This window comes from Hyperolius riggenbachi, chromosome 4, assembly GCF_040937935.1.
Source record: "Hyperolius riggenbachi isolate aHypRig1 chromosome 4, aHypRig1.pri, whole genome shotgun sequence".
NCBI classification, from domain to species: domain Eukaryota; kingdom Metazoa; phylum Chordata; class Amphibia; order Anura; family Hyperoliidae; genus Hyperolius; species Hyperolius riggenbachi.
Window position 1 is genome coordinate 359220986 of NC_090649.1, and position 20263 is coordinate 359241248.

At 44.8% G+C, this 20263-nt stretch overlaps 1 protein-coding gene across 1 annotated transcript in view; it reads right to left on the reverse strand.

Moving 5' to 3' along the window:
* LOC137570836 (saccharopine dehydrogenase-like oxidoreductase) overlaps positions 1-20263 on the reverse strand; it is a 452635-nt gene that overhangs the window by 203452 nt on the left and 228920 nt on the right. The gene's annotated exons all lie outside the window — the stretch shown is intronic.

Genomic DNA, 20263 nt, shown 5'->3' on the forward strand with positions numbered 1-20263 from the left:
AGAAACTAGTACTCACATTGTGGATCCTTTCAAACAGGACCCTGGTGCATAACAATAGTGCACCTAAAGTGCTAAGTGCGAATATACAGTAATTGGAAGTATAGAAATGCCCACTTCTCCAAATCTCAACCAGGTTTCACCCTTCAGGAGAAAATATCCTCTGACAATGGCGGAAGGCCCAAAACTGATTGGGATTTGGGGATATCTACTACTGTTTTAACAGCCTTAAGCATAAAGGAACTCCTGGCAGCCTGACTTATTCTACTAAGTGTTAAGTGCTGGGATCTTTCTACCTCCTTTGAGAGATATTTAACATATGTAAACAGGCACGTGCAGAGGGGGGTGCTCTGGGTGCCCAGGCACCCCCCGTTTTTAAAATCAGCAAAAAAAGGCCCTTTGATTGCGCAAAATAAGCCCCGCCCCCTACCGCTGTAAGCCCCACCCATGAGAAGCTCCACCTCCGCCTGGGGCACTTTCAGGTGAAGAGGCCTGGATAGGAATCCTAGTGTGGCATACTGACCTCACCCTCCACCTAGAACCCATACTGACCTCTACCTCCCCAAGCACCCATAGTGACTTCTCCCTCACCCACAGGGACCTCTCCATCCACCTAGCACCCACAGTGACTTCTCCCTCCCCAGCACCCACAGTGACCTCTCCATCCACTTAGCACCCACAGTGACCTCTCCCTCCACCTAGCACCCACAGTGACCTCTCCCTCCACCTAGCACCCACAGTGACCTCTCCCTCCACCTAGCACCCACAGTGACTTCTCCCTCCACCAGCACCCACAGTGACCTCTCCCTCCCACAGTGACCTCTCCCTCCCACAGTGACCTCTCCCTCCACCTAGCACCCACAGTGACCTCTCCCTCCACCTAGCACCCACAGTGACCTCTCCCTCCACCAGCACCCACAGTTACCTCTCCCTCCCACAGTGACCTCTCCCTTCACCTACCACCCACAATCACCTCTCCTTCCCCAAATCTAGCAGTGATCCTGCCTACCCCAGCACCCACACTGACCTATCCTTCCCCCAGCACCCACAGTGATCTTTCCCTCCCCCAGAGGCTACCATCCTGTCCCCTGCAGCACTTACAGGGACCTCCCATCCCAAAAGCAGCGCCCACACTGATCTCTCCCAACACACAGCATCCACAACTACTCCCTCCTCCAATAACTACAATGACCTCTCCCAGCACCCACAGTGACCTCCCCTTCCTCCAGCACTCATACTGACTTCTTCCTTCCACAGAACCCACAGTGACCTACCCTTCCACCAGCACCCACACTGACCTCTACCTCTCCCAGCAACCACACTGACCTCTACCTCCCCTAGCAGCAACTATGCCATTCATAGCAGTACCCACAGTGACCTCGCACTCCCTGCACCCACCGCAATCCCACCAATATTCAGCACCCACATTACACTCAACCAGTAACCCCCACTATAGCAAGCACCCAGTACTTGCACCAAGCAACTTTCACCCAATACTTATCCGACCTCCATATGGCACTTAGTACTTGCATCATTCACCCTATAGCTGGCACCCAGTACTCACACCCACTTGGCACAGTACTTGCACATTATCTGAACTCACATAAACCAGTACTAGCACCCAAAGTACCTGCACTCAGAATCCACATGACACACAATGCCCACCCATAGCTAGCACCTAGTGCAGGCAATGCACCAAGTATTCGCACCAATGTACCTGCACCCAACACCCACATGTTTCATCTGCAGTAGTTCCAGTTGCACTGAGCCTCCACTTGGTACCCAGCACAAACACCAAGCACTCACATATGACATCCAGTACTTGCACTCAGAACTCACAAGGGACTGAGTAACTGCAATCAACACCTACATGATGCTTGACACCAACCCATACAGCCAGAATGCACATGACACCCTGTGTCAGCACCCAGAACCCACATGGCACCCAGCTTCTGCATTTAGCACTCACATGACAACAAATACCCCACTAGCCAGCACCCATTACCCAGATGTTACCATGTACTCGCTCCCAGTACCCACTTGGCACTCAGTATTTGCACCTAAGACCCACATGACACCCTATAACCCCCATAATCAACACCCACATGGCATAGTACTCACACAGCACAAAGTTCCAAAGCCATTATATGCACCTAGTACCCATCCATGGCCAGCACTCAAATAACAACCAGTACCCACCCTTGGTCTGAACCCATATGAGACTCAGTTCTCTCCCATGGCACACACCCAGACCACACATGGCACTCCCTATTCACTCATGTCCAACACTCACATGGCACCCACTATTGTTTATCGCCTTCTGCTACTCATTCAGCACCCAATACAGCATAGCATCCACTGCAAATAAACACCCAATACAAACTGGACCTTGGTACCCACAGCAGCTTGACACGGACTGTACTTTGTCACATTGGCACCCACTGCAACTTAGCACAAACTGGATCTTTGCGTCTTACCACCCACTGCATCTGTGCACCCACTGCACCTTGGCACTTACTGCAGTTTTGCATCTACTAATGCTTAGCAACCACTGCATATTGGCAACCACTGCTTCTTTGCCTAAAAAGAAGCTTGGGTGCTGATCTAGAGGGACAGAGTTCCCAGTAATGAAAGGTGAATCCATGCCTACATCAGGCTCCACCGTGCCCACTCTAATAGTGCTCACCTATGACTGCTGATTTGAGGGTGGTGGCACCAAAGAAGTTAGTTGGAAGAGGTGTGTGTGTGTGTGTGTGTGTGTGTGTGTGTGTGTGTGTGTGTGTGTGTGTGTGGTGGGGGGGGGGGGGTTAAGACTGCCTAGTGCTTTCTGGAGAAGGTGTATTACATACACAATTTAGCACGATTTATCGATTAGGGCCCCTTTTTCAAATTTGAGCACCCCCCCCCCCCCCTTGAGAATCCTCTGCACGGCCCTGTATGTAAACCTCTAAAGCAAAGTACACATTGTGGATTGAATTTGACCATAACAGCTGGTAAAGACCAGAAATCCAGTGTGTGTGTACAGTAATCATCCAACATCTCGACACTGAGTGCCTTATTCTGCCCACTCACTCCCTGCCCATGATAAATTGCTCCATTGTGTGCAGCTTATTTTCCCACTGCCCCCATCCATAGCCACAGATGTAGCGCTAGTCTGTCAGCTAGTGATGCTTCTGTACAGCTACATAGTTACATAGTTATTTGGGTTGAAAAAAGACTACGTCCAACTACAGACAGAGGCACTCAGTGTTGATGATACTGGCAGATGCTGTTTACTCCTATCTGTTATTGCCTGATGAAGCGGGTTTGCATCCTGTGAAACGCGTTGCACTTTATTTGGAGTATCCAATAAAATTGTTTTGACTGAAAATCCACAGTCGTGTGTTCTGCTTGGAGGGGGTGAGTCCACCACTGCCTCCTCTATTACCAAGATGGGTTTTTAAGTTCTTTTAGTGTTTTTTATCCTATTGGCGCCTCTGTTATCCTATTATCTACATCAAGTCCACCCTTGGTGGAGGGTTGCACCCTTCCTTCTTCAACTACAGAGAGCGACTTTTTAATCCTGAGTGGGGTCAGGACAATCTCCCCACCTGCTTTGACAGTGGTTGCCTACTTGGTAACCCTGGTTTGTGAGTATTAAATTAATATTATTACTCTATCAATTATACCTTACCAGTACATACTACACTATATTGGGCTCTTGGTGTTCTCTCTTTTTCTCTACGTCCAACTACGTTCAACTAGAAAATAAAGTACAACACCAGCCTGCTCCCTCACATATCCCTGTTGATCCAGAGGAAGGTGAAAAACACTTGCAAGGCATGGTCCAATTAGCCCCAAAAGGGAAAAAATTCCTTTCCGACTCCAGATGGCAATCAGATAAAATCCCTGGATGGATCAACACCACTGGGCATCACCTAGTAATTATAGCCATGAATGTCCTTTAATGCAAGGAAAGCATCTAAGCCCCCTTTAAATGCAGATATAGAATTTGCCATAACTACTTCCTGTGGCAATGCATTCTACATCTTAATCACTCTTACTGTAAAGAACCCTTTCCTAAATATAGTAAATGGCTAAAACGTTTTTCCTCCATGCACAGATCATGTCCTCTAGTCCTTTGTGAAAGCCTAGGGACAAAAAGCTCATCCGCCAAGCTACTATATTGCCCTCTGATGTATTTATACATGTTAATTAGATCCCCTCTAATGCGTCTCTTCTCCAGACTAAATAAACCCAGTTTATCTAACCTTTCTTGGTAAGTGAGACCTTCCATCCCACATATCAATTTTGTTGCTCGTCTCTGCACCTGCTCTAAAACTGCAATATCTTTCCTGTAATGTGGTGCCCAGAACTGAATTCCATATTCCAGATGTGGCCTTACTAGAGAGTTAAACAGGGGCAATATTATGCTAGCATCTCAAGCTTTTATTTCCCATTTAATGCATCACAAAACAGCATTGGGCCTTGAACTGTCACCCGAGAGCCCTGATCTCTGATGGGTGACAGTATCTATCAATGTTTACATAATTTAGGTAGGTTCAAATCTGTGGACCAATTTAGAATGTTAATGTAAATGTTTAAGAGCTAAGATATGGTGATTAAATGGCTTGGATACATACAGTATCTCCAAAAAAAGAGTACACCTCTCACATTTTTGTAAATATTTTCTTTTGATGAGACAAGACTGAAGATTTGACATTTTGATACAATGTAAAGTTGCCAATGAGCAGCTTGAATCGCAGTGTATATTTGCTGTCCTATCAAAATAACTCAACACGCAGCTATTCATGTTTAAACCGCTGACAATAAAAGATGACAAATGTCAAAATTGTACACAAAGTGTCAATGTTTTGTGTGCCCACCATTATTTTTCAGCACTGCCTTTAATCTCTTGGGCATGGAGTTCACTAGAGTGTCACAGGCTGCCACTCTAATCCTCTCCCACTCCTCCATGAAGAAGCTGGTGGGTGTTAGAGACCTTGCACTCCTCCACCTTCTGTTTGAGGATGCCACAAAGATGCTAAATGAGGTTTAAGTCTGGAGACATGCTTGGCCAGTCCAGCACCTTTATCCTCAGTTTCTTTAGCAAGGCAGTGGTCGTCTTGGAGGTGTGTTTGGGGTTGTTTTATTGGAATACTGCCGTACGCACCCAGTTTTCGAAGGAAGGGGATCATGCTTTGCTTCACAATACGTGTCAGCATTCATGGTTCCCTCAATAAACTGTGTTTTCCCAGTGCAAGCAGCACTTATGCAGCCCCAAACACTCCCCCCACCATGCTTGACTGTAGGCAAGACAAACTTGTTTTTGTACTGCTTACCTAGTTGCCACCACACACGCTTTATTTATTGAAGTATTTATATAGTACCGACATATTATGCAATGCTATACAGAAAACACAATCCTGTCACTAACTGTCCCTCAGAGGGGCTCACAATCTAGTCCCTACCATAGTTATATGTCTATGTATGTATCATGTAGTGTATGTATGTATGTATGTACCGTGAATGCCGTACAGTTTGTTCTCTACCGGGTGCTCGGGTTCGGCATGTAGCGGAAGGAGTTGACAGATTAATAGATGGGGCTGGGGAAGACCCGGCTGTCATGGTACACATTGGCAATTTGGCACCAATGACAAAGTTAGTGGGAGATGGAAGGTCCTCAAAAATCATTTTCAGGTACTTGGAGATAAACTTAAAACAAGGACCTCAAAGGTGGTGTTTTCTGAAATACTGCCAGTGCCACGCGCTACATCTGAGAGACAGAGGAAGCTTAGGGAGTTAAATAAGTGGCTAAGAAATTGGTGTAGGAAGGAGAGGTTTGGGTTCCTGGAGAACTGGGCAGACTTTGCAGTTAGCTACAGGTTCTAAAGCAGGGATGGGCCGCATCTTAATGGGGAGGGTGCAGCTGCATTGGGGGTAAAGATGGCTAAACAGTTGGAGGATATTTTAAACTAGGATCTGGGGGGAGGCGGGAGGGTAAAGTCTCAATATGTAGACAAGATAAGGTAAAAAGACAGTGGGAGCATAACATTATGGGGGGTGGAGAGGGGGTGGGGACAGTGTAAAGAGTAAGGAGGTTGGTAAAACTTCATGTAGCCCATTTCATGTAACCAAAATTGGAAAATGTGGTGGTAAAAATGTAAAGTGCAAGGTAACCAATGCTAGGAGCCTTGCAAATAAAATGGACGAACTAGAGTTCATTCTGATTGACAAAGGTTATGACATTGTGGGAATAACAATGATGAAAGCCACGACTGGATAACAATGATGAAAGCCACGACTGGATAGCGAATTTAGAGGGATACAATGTGATTAGGAAGGATAGAACAGGGAAAAAAGGTGGAGGAGTTTGTCTCTTTGTTAAGAACTCTTTTTTATAGCTGTCCTGAACAATGAGATGGTTGAAGATTGTGAGGATGTGGAATCTGGGTAAATATTCATGGTGGAAATAAAGGTTGCCAATTGCTTATTGGGGTATGCTACAGGCCATCACATATTCATGAAGCTGCACAACTGTAATTACTACAGCAGATTCAAAAAGCTGCAAGTAAAAATGAGGTCATAGTTATGGGTGACTTCAACTTTCCAGACATTGACTGGAGTATTCAGGCTACCCATTCTGGTAAAAGCAGAAGATTTCTGGCAAAACTACAGGACAGTTACCTGACTCAAATGGTAATGTAATCAACTAGGGGGAATGCGTTACTGGATTTGATCATTTCAAATAGACCAGATAATGTATCAAATGTTCAGGTTCAAGAACATTTGGGAAATAGAGATCACAACAGGATAACATTTGATCTGGTGACTGATAGGCCACGGGGCAGCGAGACCACTAAAACTATGAATTTTAGAAAAGCAAAATTCAATCAACTCAAGTAGGCTGTAAGGATCCCTCCTGTAGCGTGTTCTGTCCGTTGCAGTGGAGCTTCAAACGGACAGTTCTGTCTTATCTGCTTGCATTCGGTTGTGCATTTGCAATGGGTCTCATTGTCATTTGCAATCACTCTACAGTTCTGGGCAGCTCAGGATGCTACCATCATTCCACCAATTGCTTGTTGCAGCTGAGCTGTGGCCAGATAGACAAAAAAAGTGTGTTCCTTGCGCTTTCAACTCAAGGAAACCCAGACCAGTCAAATCCAGAAATTCTCTAGTCCACACCAGGAATTCACAAATAATGCTGCTCCATATAGGGAATATGCAATGTGATATCTGGAAAAAAGGGGCGCTCTAAGTGCGTTACCAAGGTGGGACTTTATTGCGCATAAAAAGTGATTACTTACAGGATAGTAGATATAAAAACGCTTGTCAGCGGGTAGGCAAGCCGTTACACTCCTCTGCGGCGAAGTTGCACGCGCCGTGGCCAGCAGCAGCGTGTCCAATGGAATCAGGGAGTTCGTCTTGCGAGGCAGTGGGCGGGGCCTAGAGTCGTGGTGCGTGTAGCGGCATGACGCGTTTCGGCGCTTTGCCAAAAAAGTTTATCAGGTCCAGCAGGTGGCGCTCCGGCATAGTAATGCCTCCTCTCTGCTGACATGCGGGCTCCTGGCTGCTCCGTGATGCCGCTGGCTGCTGCTCAGAGATCTGCCCTCTGCTCGAGCCTCAGTCACGTCCAGCTGCTTCGCCTGACCAGGCTCGAGCAGAGGACAGATCTCTGAGCAGCAGCCAGCGGCATCACGGAGCAGCCAGGAGCCCGCATGTCAGCAGAGAGGAGGCATTACTGTGTCGGAGCGCCCACTGATAAACTTTTTTGGCAGAGCGCCGAAACGCGTCATGACGCTACACGCACCACGACTCTAGGCCCCGCCCACTGCCTCGCAAGACGAGCTCCCTGATTCCATCGGACACGCTGCTGCTGGCCACGGCGCGTGCAACTTCGCCGCAGAGGAGTGTAACGGGTTGCCTACCCGCTGACAAGCGTTTTTATATCTACTATCCTGTAAGTAATCACTTTTTATGCGCAATAAAGTCCCATCTGTGGCCAGATAGGCCTGGATTTCCTGCATGCATATTGTTACATAATACTGCATGTTGTAATTAATGTGGTTATAGGCGCTACTCCAAACTGAGATATATTGAACAAACAATGAAACAAAAGGACATGGGTCACCACACAGTGGGATGGGAACAGCCTCCCTAAATCAATGAAATAAAGTCTGTGCAGGCGCTCAACATAGGATAGTTCACAGTCCCAGAATAGTCTATATTCAAATGGGAAAAAAACGATCTCACACGTTCACAGATAAATATCCACCAGGTACTCTCACCAGATCAATAGGCTGACTCAATCACAAATCAGCATAGACAGCTTAGCAATAAACTCCAAAGATCTTCTGCTGCTCTTAGCATCTGTGGATTAAACATAGTATACGGACATAGCGTAATACTGCTAATAGCAGATAATTGTGACAGTTCACCCCGTGTTAGGTGATCAGGTGATCCACTGCGTGTTCCCACCACCAACACTATAATGGTTAACCGCTCACCAGATTCCAATGCTGACCCCCTGTATCGATCAGCTATGCTCGCTTGTGTTTAAATCCTAGTTGCTCAGATGGGATGCACTTCCTTAAAAACTGAGACAAAAGCTCCAATAGCATAATACTGTATTTAATAGAACGTTAAAAACACATTGATGCACTTACAAACGAAGACATCAAACAGCGCATATAGAACAGTCCTCGGCAGTGTATAGCAAGTTGCTCCGTATCCTGAATCGCGTCTCCCAGTGCGACTTCCGCCAGAGGCCACGCCTTACTAGTTTCGTCAATGTGACTCACCTCTGATGAGTCACATTGACGAAACTAGTAAGGCGTGGCCTCTGGCGGAAGTCGCACTGGGAGACGCGATTCAGGATACGGAGCAACTTGCTATACACTGCCGAGGACTGTTCTATATGCGCTGTTTGATGTCTTCGTTTGTAAGTGCATCAATGTGTTTTTAACGTTCTATTAAATACAGTATTATGCTATTGGAGCTTTTGTCTCAGTTTTTAAGGAAGTGCATCCCATCTGAGCAACTAGGATTTAAACACAAGCGAGCATAGCTGATCGATACAGGGAGTCAGCATTGGAATCTGGTGAGCGGTTAATCATTATAGTGTTGGTGGTGGGAACACGCAGTGGATCACCTGATCACCTAACATGGGGTGAACTGTCACAATTATCTGCTATTAGCAGTATTACGCTATGTCCGTATACTATGTTTGATCCACAGATGCTAAGAGCAGCAGAAGATCTTTGGAGTTTATTGCTAAGCTGTCTATGCTGATTTGTGATTGAGTCAACCTATTGATCTGGTGAGAGTACCTGGTGGATATTTATCTGTGAACGTGTGAGATCGTTTTTTTTCCCATTTAAATATAGACTATTCTGGGACTGTGAACTATCCTATGTTGAGCGCCTGCACAGACTTTATTTCATAATACTGCATGTATTTCTTATGGGAGTCCTTTGCATTCACAGCCAGCTAGCAAATGGTAATCAAGCCAGCTCAGGATTGAGTGATTTCCATTCAGCTGTGTGGAGATTTGCATACCTGCATTCATTGGCTGATGCCAGCATAAAAGTCTGCCTCCCATTTCATACCCGGCCCGTCATAGTGGTCAGTACGCTGATATGCTGGGCACCTTGTTACTCTGTATAGTTCTGTTATTGTAGTTCTATGCGACCTTACTACTTGTGCTTTAGCTAGTTCTTGATAAATATATATGCAGACTTGCTAATATATATTTATCTGTTAGTTGAGCCGTTTGTTATTTTTCTTATTATTGTGTATTGCCTAGTTCCATGCTTGATGGACGTTCGCTGCATCCGTGGTGGGTCAGTGAAGTCCAGATAGCTTGGATTCTGCCATCACCACGTTGGTGACTGGTAGTATTCCTGCTACTCTAGTTTCTGGGAACGTAACTATAGGCTGCAGTTGCTATTAGTTACGTTCTATCCTGTAGTCTTGCCTGGGTGGATGCTTGCTGGTGACTGCTGTTAGCCGGCTTGCTCTGCTTCTGTGGACGTGACTGTGAGCTGCGGTTTCTACTAGTTACGCTCCAATCTATAGTCCTGTCTTGTACCTGTCTGAATGCTTACTATCGCTAAGGCAGCACAGTGCGAACTAAGGCAGCGCAACATCGCACTGCGCTGCCATTGTGTTTTACTTGTAGCGATATCGGAAGCCCAGAGCTGCAGTTGCTCTGGGCAGCCTGTGTAACCTCTTCCATTATCCAGCTCTTAGCCTTGTCGCGCTATGTGGTCAGAAAGTATGATCCCCCAGCATTACACAGGCACTAAGTTTGGTGAACTGGGATAATGTACTACAAGGGAAGGACACTGAGGGGACATGGCAAGCTTTTAAACTTATTCTCAATCAATATTGTCGTATATATATTCCATATGAATACAAAACACCTAGGAATAAAAAAGGCCTCTATGGATGAATAGAAAGGTTAGAGATAAAATTAAGTTTTATTTATTATTTATTGTACTTATAAAGCGCCAACATATTACGCAGTGCTGGACATTAGTTTAGGTTACAGACAATATTTAGGAGTGACATACAGCAAAATGACAATATATGAGTACAAGAAAGACCAGATCATGCAGTACAGTATGAGTACAAGGTAATGCTTAGTCAGTCACTGTATGGGAGCATGAAAATTAGGCAAGTTAGGTTCACTCAGATGCATAGCATGGGTTCACAGTAATGGAGGTGCATGATCAGGTAGGACACAAAAGGAGGAGGAGGAGGAGAAGTTGAAAAAGAATGCCTATAAGGTCCTAAAATAGGAGGGGACCGAGGCTGCATTAACCTCCTTAGCGGTAACCCCATGCTGGACACTGGGTAAGCCGCCGGAGGGTGCCGCTCAGGCCCTGCTGGGCCGATTTTCATAATTTTTTTTTTTGCTGGACGCAGCTAGCACTTTGCTAGCTGCGCCAGCACTCTGATCGCCGCCGGCCCCCGCCCGATTGCCGCTATCTGATGCGGCGCGCGCCCCCCCCCCCCCCCCCAGACCCCGTGCGCTGCCTGGCCAATCAGTGCCAGGCAGCGCCGAGGGGTTCTTCGGGACTCCCAATGACGTCCCGACGTCGCTGACATCGGTGACGTCATCCCGCCCCGTCGCCATGGCGACGGGGGAAGCCCTCCAGGAAATCCCGTTCTTTGAACGGGATTTCCTGATCGCCTATCGCCGGAGGCGATCGGCGGGGCTGGGGGGATGCCGCTGAGCAGCGGCTATCATGTAGCGAGCCCTGGGCTCGCTACATGATTTAAAAAAATAAATAAATAAAAAAAACTGCTGCGCTGCCCCCTGGCGGAATTTTTCATACCGCCAGGGGGGTTAAGCAATTATAAGGAATGCAATAAAGTTGTAAAAAATAAATTAGGCTGGCAAAGATTGAAGCTGATAATCAAATCGCTAGGGATATCAAATCTAATCCAAAGAAGTTTTACAAGTACATCAACTCTAAAAAAAAGAAATGCACAATAAGGGAAAGAGGCGCCCTGATTTGAATAAAAGCTTTTAAAACCAGTTTAAAACCGAAAATGAAAAATGACGAAATATCTGTAAACTTACAAAAGATTTTTATTTGAGCACAGGCAACGCGTTTCGCGGGTCTGAGCCCGCTTCCTCAGGTCAATACAGTGCCAAATGACAGAAATCATGTAGCATAGGAAGGCTCTTGTAAGTTTACAGAGATTTCGTCATTGAGGTAAGATACCTCATTTTTCTTTTTCGTTTTTAAACTGGTTTTAAAAACTTTTATTCAAATCAGGGCGCCTCTTTCCCTTATTGTGCATAGTTATACCCCCGTACATGTTTGTCCAAGGGGTGGTGACAGAACACCCGTTGTTTTACCACGGTTGATGTTTTGTCCATCCTTTTTTGTCTAAGAGAGCGACGGCAACCAGGTCCGTCCAGGACCACCCCGAGTGGAGTCGGGTTTATGGTCTCCACCTGCTTCTTGTGGTCGGTTGCCCCTTGCAACCCTCCTTTGTGAGTAGCCCTTTCAATCAATTGATTTCTCCACACACCTATTATTGACATACTGCACTATCGGGCTCCCTTTTTTGTCTCCTGTATTTTTTTCCATAGGGTGCCAAGACAACCCAACCACAACTAAAAAAAGAAAGGTTGACTGTATTGGGCTCCTAAAGGATGTGGGTGGGAACTCAATGGTGGATGACCAAGGTATAGCAGAGTTATTAAATGCGTTCTTTGCTTCATTCTTCACAAGGGAAACGTCACTGTTGCAAATTACAGATGCAGAAGAGTCTCAATCTTCCAATTGTAATATTAACCACTTGCCGACCGCCCACTGCACATTGGCAGCGGCAAAGTGGTGGCCCCAGGACCACGTAACACACATTGGCGTCGGGTCCTGGGACACTGTGTTGCTGGGGATCGTGCGCTGGGATGCGCGTGCATCCTCCGGTAATAGGCTCCGCCCATCCGCGTCGTCAACCCGCCGGCCAATCTGAAGCACCGGCAGGTTGTTAACCCGACGATCGCCGCATAGGAAGCGTATAATACGCTTTGTAATGTTTACAAAGTGTATTATACAGGCTGCCTCCTGCCCTGGTGGTCCCAGTGTCCGAGGGACCACCAGGGCAGGCTGCAGCCACCCTAGTCTGCACCCAAACACACTGATCTGCCCCCCCCCTGCCCCCTGATCGCCCACAGCACCCCTCAGACCCCCCCTGCCCACCCCCCAGACCACTGTTTGCACCCAATCACCCCCCTAATCACCCATCAATCACTCCCTGTCACTATCTGTCAACGCTATTTTTTTTTAGTCCCTAAACTGCCCCCTGGGAACTCCTGATCACCCCCCCACTCCTCAGATTCTCCCCAGACCCTCCCCCCAGACCCCCCCCCCCTGTGTACTGTATGCATCTATCCCCCCTGATCACCTGTCAATCACCTGTCAATCACATGTCAATCACCCATCAATCACCCCCTGTCACTGCCACCCATCAATCAGCCCCTAACCTGCCCCTTGCGGGCAATCTGATCACCCACCCACACCATCAATCGCCTGCAGACCCGACGTCAGATCACCTCTCAAGTGCACTGTTTACATCTGTTCTCTCCTCTAAACACCCACTAATTACCCATCAATCACCCCCTATCACCACCTGTCACTGTTACCCATCAGATTAGACCCTAATCTGCCCCTTGCGGACACCCAATCACCCGCCCACATGCTCAGATTGCCCTCAGACCCCCCCTTATCAATTCGCCAGTGCATTATTTACATCTGTTCTTCCCTGTAATAACCCACTGATCACCTGTCAATCACCTATCAATCACCCATCAATCACACCCTGTCACTGCCACCCATCAATCACCCCTTGTCACTGCCACCCATCAATCAGCCCCTAATCTGCCCCTTGCGGGCAATCTGATCACCCACCCATACGATCAGATCGCCTGCAGACCCGCCATCAGATCACCTCCCAAGTGCATTGTTTACATCTGTTCTCTCCTCTAAACACCCACTAATTACCCATCAATCACCCCCTGTCACCACCTGTCACTGATACCCATCAGATTAGACCCCTATCTGCCCCTAGGGCACCCAATCACTGACCCACACCCTCAGAACGCACTCAGTCCCCAGCCCTGATCACCTTGCCAGTGCATTGCTTGCATCTATTCCCCCCACTAATCACACCTTGAGACACCCATCAATCATCTCCTGTCACCACCTGTCACCCCCTAGCACACCTACCCATCAGATCAGGCCCTAATTTGCCCCGTGTGGGCTCCTGATCACTCGGCCAAACCCTCAGATCCCCCTCAGACCCCCTTCCGATCATCTCCCCAGTGCATTGATTGCATCTAGTTTCCCCTCTAACCACCCCCTGAGACACCCATCAATCACCTCCTGTCCCCCCCTATCCATCAGATCAGGCCCAATAAAACCTGTCATGTAAGAGGCCACCCTGCTTATAACCGGTTCCACAAAATTCGCCCCCTCATAGACCACCTGTCATCAAAATTTGCAGATGCTTATACGCAGATGCAGATGCTTGAACAGTCATTTTGAGACATTTGGTTTCCAGACTACTCACGGTTTTGGGCCCGTAAAATGCCAGGGCAGTATAGGAACTCCACAAGTGACCCCTTTTTAGAAAAAAGACACCCCGAGGTATTCTGTTAGGTGTATGAAGAGTTCACAGAAGATTTTATTTTTTTGTCAAAAGTTAGCGGAAATTGATTTGTATTGTTTTTTTTTTTCACAAAGTGTCAATTTCCGCTAACTTGTGACAAAAAAAAATCTTCTATGAACTCACCATACTCCTAACGGAATACCTTGGGGTGTCTTCTTTCTAAAATGGGGTCACTTGTGGGGTTCCTATACTGCCCTGGCATTTTACGGGCCCAAAACCGTGAGTAGTCTAGAATCCAAATGCCTCAAAATGACCTGTGACACATGTGGTATCGCCGTACTCAGAAGAAGTAGTATAATGTGTTTTGGGGTGTATTTTTACACATACCCATGCTGGGTGGGAGAAATCTCTCTGTAAATGGACAATTGTGTGTAAAAAAAATAAAAAAAAACATTTACAGAGATATTTCTCCCACCCAGCATGGATATGTGTAAAAATACACCTCAAAACACATTATACTACTTCTTCTGAGTACGGCAATACCACATGTGTGGCACTTTTTTGCAGCCTAACTGCACTAAGGGGCCCAAAGTCCAATAAGCACCTTTAGGCTTTACAGGGGTGCTTACAATTTAGCACCCCCCAAAATGCCAGGACAGTAAACACACCCCACAAATGACCCCATTTTGGAAAGTAGACACTTCAAGGTATTCAGAGAGGAGCATAGTGAGTCCGTGGCAGATTTCATTTTTTTTTGTCGCAAGTTAGAAGAAATGGAAACTTTTCTTTTCTTTTTTTTTTTTTTGTCACAAAGTGTCATTTTCCGCTAACTTGGGACAAAAAATAAAATCTTCTATGAACTCACCATGCCTCTCAGTGAATACTTTGGGATGTCTTCTTTCCAAAATGGGGTCATTTGGGGGTATTTATAACATCCTGGAATTTTAGCACCTCATGAAACATGACAGGTGGTCAGAAAAGTCAGAGATGCTTCAAAATGGGAAAATTCACTTTTTGCACCATAGTTTGTAAACGCTATAACTTTTACCCAAACCAATAAATATAGGCGGAATGGGTTTTTTTTTATCAAAAACATGTTTGTCCACATTTTTCGTGCAGCATGTATACAGAAATTTTACTTTATTTGAAAAGTGTCAGCACAGAAAGTAAAAAAAAATCATTTTTGTGACAAAATTCATGTCTTTTTTGATGAATATAATAATAAGTAAAAATCGCAGCAGCAATCAAATAGCACCAAAAGAAAGCTGTATTAGTGACAAGAAAAGGAGGTAAAATTCATTTAGATGGTAGGTTGTATGGCCGAGCAATAAACCGTTAAAGCTGCAATGGTCTGAATGGAAAAAAAGGCTCTGGGCCTTAAGGGGTTTTATGACTGCAGTCCTTAAGTGGTTAAATACTTAATGCAGGAAGAAGTGAAGGCAAGACTAAATAAATTAAAAATAGACATGGCACCTGGCCCGGATGGCATGCATCATTGGGTCCTAAGGGAATTAAGTTCAGTCATGCATAAACCCCTTTATCTTATCTTTTGTGACTCTCTTTCAACTGGCAGAGTCCCAGTAGATTGGCATACAGCCCACGTTTTCCCATTATTTAAGAAGGGCAAAAAAATCAGATCCAGGAAATTATAGACCAGTAAGCTTAACATCAGTTGTATGCAAACTATTTGAGGAGTTACTAAGAGATACTATACATGACTTCATGACATAGACTAGTAGAAAATAATCTTATTTCTCAGCATCAGCATGGGTTTACTAAAGACAGGTCCTGTTTGACTAACATGCTCAGCTTTTATGAGGTAGTGAACGCTAATATGGATATTGGGAATGCTGTAGATGTGATATACTTGGACTTTGCAAAGGCCTTCAACACTGTTCCCCACAAAAGTCTGGTGCAAAAGTTGAGGATGTAAGGACTGGGGAAGAGTCTGCATGCATGGATAGGGAACTGGCTAATGGACAGAAAACAAAGCGTTGTGGTCAATGGATCATACTCAAAATGGGTGACTGTGAGCAGTGGGGTCCCACAGGGGTCTCTACTGAGTCCAGTGCTCTGCAATTTATTTATTAATGACCTAGTAGACGCAGTAGAAAGAAATGCTGCTATTTTTGCAGATGATACAAAATTGTGCAGAATCATCAACTCTCAGGAAGATAGCGACATATTGCAACAGGATCTGGATAGGATGGCTATATGGGCACATAAATGGTAGATGAAATTCAATGTTGAAAAATGTTAAGTCATGCATCTTGGTCATCCCAATGGTCTAGCACCATACAAAATAAATGGAATACAGTTGTGGAATCAAACTTTGAGAAGGACTTAGGAGTACTCATCCACAACAAGTTAAATAATCATAATCAATGCCAAAGCGCTGCAGCTAAAGCTTATAACATTTTGGGATGCATTAAAAGGGAAATAATTAAAATCAAGATGCCAGCATAATATTGCCCCTGTTTAACTCTCTAGTAAGACCACATCTGAAATATGGAATTCAGTTCTGGGCACCACATTACAGAAAAGATATTGCAGTTTTAGAGCAGGTGCAGGGATGAGCAACAACATTTATACGAGGGATGGAAGGTCTCACTTACCAAGAAAGGTTAGATAAACTGGGTTTATTTAGTCTAGAGAAAAGACGCATTAGAGGGGATCTAATTAACATGTATAAATACATCAGAGGGCAATATAAAAGCTTGGTGGATGAGCTTTTTGTCCCTAGGCCTTCTCAAAGGACTAGAGGACATAATTTAAGCATGGAGGAAAAACGTTTTAGCCATTTATTTAGGAAAGGGTTCTTTACAGTAAGAGTGATTAAGATGTGGAATGCATTGCCACAGGAAGTAGTTATGGCAAATTCTATACCTGCATTTAAAGGGGGCTTAGATGCTTTCCTTGCGTTGAAAGCCATCCATGGCTACAATTAGTAGGTAATGCCCAGTGGTGTTGATCCAGGGATTTTATCTGATTGCCATCTGGAGTCGGGAAGGAATTTTTTCCCTTTTGGGGCTAATTGGACCATGCCTTGTAAGGGTTTTTCGCCTTCATCTGGATCAACAGGGATATGTGAGGGAGCAGGCTGGTGTTGTACTTTGTTCTGTGATTGAGCTCGATGGACATAAGTCTTTTTTTCAACTCAAATAACTATGTATCATAGTCTAGTACCAATTTAGGGAGAAGTCAATTAACTTATCTGTATGTTTTTGGGATGTGAGAGGAAACCGGAGTGCCTGGAGGAAAACCACACAGACACAGAGAGAACATACAAACTCCTTGCAAATGTTGACCTGGCTGGGATTCTAACCAGGGACCCAGTGCTGCAAGGCAAGAGTGCTAACCACTATGCCACTGTGCTGCCCCACTACGCCACCGTGCTGCCCATTTAACTCAAATAAGCTTATTTTGGTTTCGTCAGACCACAGGACAGGGTTCAAGTAATCCATGTTCTTATTCTACTTGACTTCAAACTATTTGCAGGCTTACTTCTGCATCATCTTTAGAAGAGGCTTCCTTCTGGAACAACAGCCATGTAGACTAATTTGATGCAGTGCGCAATGCATGGTCTGAGCACTGACAGGCGGAACCCTCACCCCTTCAACCTCTGAATCAATGCTGCCAGCACTCATCCTTCTATTTGCAAAATACAACTTCTGTATAAAACGCTGAACACGTGCACTCGACTCCTTTGATCGACCATGGCAAGGCTTATTCTGAGTGGAACCTGTCCTGTTAAAATGATGTGGTCTTGGTCACCATCCTGTAGCTCAGTTTCAGGGTGTTGGCAATCTTCTTATAACCTAGGTCACCATTAAGTAGAGAAAACATATATTTTTTTTTAAGATCTTCAAAGAATTCTCAGCCATGAGGTGTCAGGGCTGAGAATGTATGAGAGCAGTATAAGAAAGAGTGAGAGCAAAAACACCAAATTTAACACACCTACTCCCCCCATTCACATCTGAGACCTTACAACACCTTACAACACTAAAGAGTAACATAACCCCGGGGATGGAAAATGTCTAACTGGGCAAAATGTTGACATTCTTCACTTAGGGATGTACTCACTTTTACATAGTTACATAGTTAGTTTGGTTTAAAAAAAAAAAGACATTCATCCATCAGGTCCAACCAGAAAAAATAAATAAATAACATTTTGTTTCCAGCAGTTTGGACATTTATGTCTGTGTGTTGCATTATTTATCAAGTTTATGGATATGACATTAAACATGTGCAACCTCTTTGATCGACCATGGGGAAGCCTATTCTGTGTGGAACCTGTTAAACAGATGTATGGTCTTGGCAATATTCTTATAGCCTAGGTCATCATAATTTAGCCCAACAATATTTTTTTTTAAGATCCTCAAAGAATTCTCTGCTATGAGGTGCCATGTTAAGCTTCCAGTGACCAGTATGAGCTACTGTGAGAGCGAAAACATGAATTTTAGCACACCTGCTTCCCATGCACATTGGAGACCTTGTAACACTAATGAGTAACATGACCCTGGGGATGGAAAATGTCTTCTTAGGCAGAAAATTGAAATTCTTCATTAAGGGGTGTACTGATTTTTTGCCAGCAGCTTAAATACTAATGGCTGTGTGTTGGGCTAGTTAGATTTGATGGGACAACAAATGCATACTTTTATACAAGCTGTGCACTGCCTATTTCACGTTGTATCAAAGTGTCATATCTTTAGTGTTATCCCATGAAAAAATGTAAAAATGTACCAGTAATAAAATATTTACAAAAATGTGAAAGATGTACTCACTTTTGTTAGAAACTGTGTATGTGTATATACTGTAGCAGTAAAAAGTATGTGAACCCTTTGGAATTATATGGATTCCTGCACAAATTGATCATAAAATGTGATCTGATCTTCATCTAAGTCACACCAATAGACAGTCACAGTCTGCTTCAACTAATACCACACAAATAATTAAATGTTCCCATGTTTTTATTGAACACACCATGTAAACATTCACAGTGCAGGTGGAAAAGGTATATGAACCCTTGGATTTAATAACTGGTTGAACCTCCTTTGGCAGCAATAACTTCAACCAAACATTTCCTATAGTTGCAGACCAGATTGCACAATGGTCACAAATAATTTTTGGCCTTTCCTCTTTATAGAACTGCTTCAGTTCAGCAATATTCTTGGGATTTCTGGTGTAAATCACTTTCTTGAGGTCATGTCACAGCATCTCAATCGGGTTGAGGTCAGGACTCTGACTGGGCCAAAAGGCATATTTTCTTCTGTTTAAGCCATTCTATTGTTGATTTCCTGCTATGCTTTGGGTCGTTGTCTTGTTGCAACACCCATCTTCTGCTGAACTTCAGCTGGTGGACAGATGGCCTTAAGTTCTCCTGCAAAATGTCTTAATAAACTTGGGAATTTATTTTTCCTTCTATGATAGCAATCCGTCCAGGCCCTGATGCAGCACCGCAGCCCCAAACCAGGATGCCCCACCACCATACTTCACAGTTGGGATGAGGTTTTGATGTTGATGTGTTGTGCCTCTTTTTCTCCACACATAGGGCCATATGCAATTCACTTTTTCACCTGAGTTTTCTCCTAGGTGATATTTTCAAACTTGTCAATAAAATGCCTTTTAAGCCACCAGAAAGCAAGAAAATACTCAAAATAACTTTGCTAGTATCATTTCACCTCCTTTTTAGTACTTTTTTAGTTGAAAAGTGATGAAAAGTTATTTTAAATCGAAGATGAAAAATTATCTCCGAGGAGAAAAGTCACCTGAAAAAGTAAATTGCATATGGGCCATAGTGTTGTGTGTTTCTCACAAACAACTCAACTTTGGTTTCATCTGTCCACAGAATATTTTGCTAGTACTGCTGTGGACCATCCAGGTGCTCTTTCACAAACTTAAAACGTGCAGCAATGTTTTTTTTGGATAGCTTCCTGTGAAATATCCTACCATGAACTCCATTCTTGTTTAGTGGTTTATGTATCATAGATTTGCTAACAGGGATGTTAGCATATGCCAGAGACTTTTGTAAGTCTTTAGCTGACACTCTAGGATTCTTCTTCACCTTATAGAGTCTTCTGCGCTGTGCTCTTGCAGTCATCTTTACGTGACGGCCACTCCTAGGGAGAGTAGCAGCAGTGCTGAACTCTCTCCATTT